Source organism: Schistocerca americana, unplaced genomic scaffold (genome assembly GCF_021461395.2).
Source record: "Schistocerca americana isolate TAMUIC-IGC-003095 unplaced genomic scaffold, iqSchAmer2.1 HiC_scaffold_36, whole genome shotgun sequence".
Taxonomy (NCBI): Eukaryota; Metazoa; Arthropoda; class Insecta; order Orthoptera; family Acrididae; genus Schistocerca; species Schistocerca americana.
Window position 1 is genome coordinate 2,623,163 of NW_025726082.1, and position 1,572 is coordinate 2,624,734.

At 49.3% G+C, this 1,572-nt stretch overlaps 1 non-coding gene across 1 annotated transcript; it reads left to right on the forward strand.

The window, feature by feature from the left end:
- The first annotated feature begins 1,021 nt into the window (after window positions 1–1,021).
- On the forward strand, window positions 1,022–1,096 carry Trnat-cgu. The gene has a single exon. It is a non-coding gene; the product is annotated as a tRNA-Thr (tRNA).
- Window positions 1,097–1,572: the final 476 nt, after the last annotated feature.

Genomic DNA, 1,572 nt, shown 5'->3' on the forward strand with positions numbered 1-1,572 from the left:
CACCAACTTCTGTGCAGTCATTTGTTCAATGTTGAAGCAGCCTGTGCAGAAAACTGGCGTTGGCAGCTGACCATTGCACCTCCACCTGCACCTGTTAACCGCTAGTCCAACAACAACCAAGCCTATCCACCACGGCAGTAATGGTGGCTGGGGAACATACTCTTCCTAAAGGTAACAAACTCTCACAACAGATGATATATGAGTCCCAAAAAACTGTTTGTGTTAAAATGGCCTTGCCATCATCCCTGAAGTCCAAGCTGTGGTCGAAAACCATCAAACCAAAATGATCAGGTCCGAAGACATCAGACCACGCAACCTTTGTCCTGTGCGATCGATCGGACGATGGTGCAGGTGTCGACGTCTGCCTGAGGGAACCGACGAGTCCTTCACGTTACCATCCCCACTCCCCTGATACAATCTCCTCACCACGGAGGTACGGAAAGGGGAGAGATAGAGGAAAACTTTACCGTTTAGATGGCTTCCTACTGCAGTGAAACTTGAATGGTTTCAGGATACATGTGGAGGAACTACGTCTGTTAACTCAGGGTACGCCAATATGTCTCTGTCTTCAAGACGCACATTTTAAATTCTCCGATGCCCCTGAGCTATGTGATTATTTTCTCCAAAAGGATGACCTTAGTGGAGAGAGAGCTAAAGCAGGAGTGGCTACTTTCGTCAACAATGCCTACCATCTCTCGCTTCTCTCTCTCACAAACAGCATGCTATTATGTGATGACTAACTGAAACCCTCAGCTGCCGACAGGTGTTGTTCATATACCTCGATGCGGACAGCTGAAAATGTGTGCCCCGACCGGGACTCGAACCCGGGATCTCCTGCTTACATGGCAGACGCTCTATCCATCTGAGCCACAGAGGGAATCGCCAAAGCGTGAGCGAGTAATGAGCGGATGGGCAAATGTCTATAAGGTACATTACATATGTAGAATTGTGGACAGTTGGGAATGGTAGTCTCACGGGAACGCGCAAGGGATAAGTCCCTGCAGTCGCGCTATTCATCTGTGTCCTAGGTGGCTCAGATGGATAGAGCGTCTGCCACGTAAGCAGGAGATCCCGGGTTCGAGTCCCGGTCGGGGCACACATTTTCAGCTGTCCACATCGAGGTATATCAACAACACCTGTCGGCAGCTGAGGGTTTCAGTTAGTCATCATTTATTCCAGGGAAAAGCTGCACGGTCATCAACAGTATTCTGTTCTTTCGAGAATAGTTACTGTCTTCATATATATAGTTAAGGGCTACCCAGCCACTGACCTTCGTCTGTGCGAATGCGCACAGGTTACCCAAACTCTTACGGGAATCGCCAAAGCGTGCGCGAGTAATGAGTGGATGGGCAAATGTCTATAAGGTACATTACATATGTAGAATTGTGGACAGTTGGGAATGTGAGTCTCACGGGAAGCGTGCAAGGGATAAGTCCCTGCAGTCGCCCTATTCATCTGTGTCCTCGGTGGCTCAGATGGATAGAGCGTCTGCCATGTAAGCAGGAGATCCCGTGTTCGAGTCCCGGTCGGGGCACACATTTTCAGCTGTCCACATCGAGGTATATCAACAAC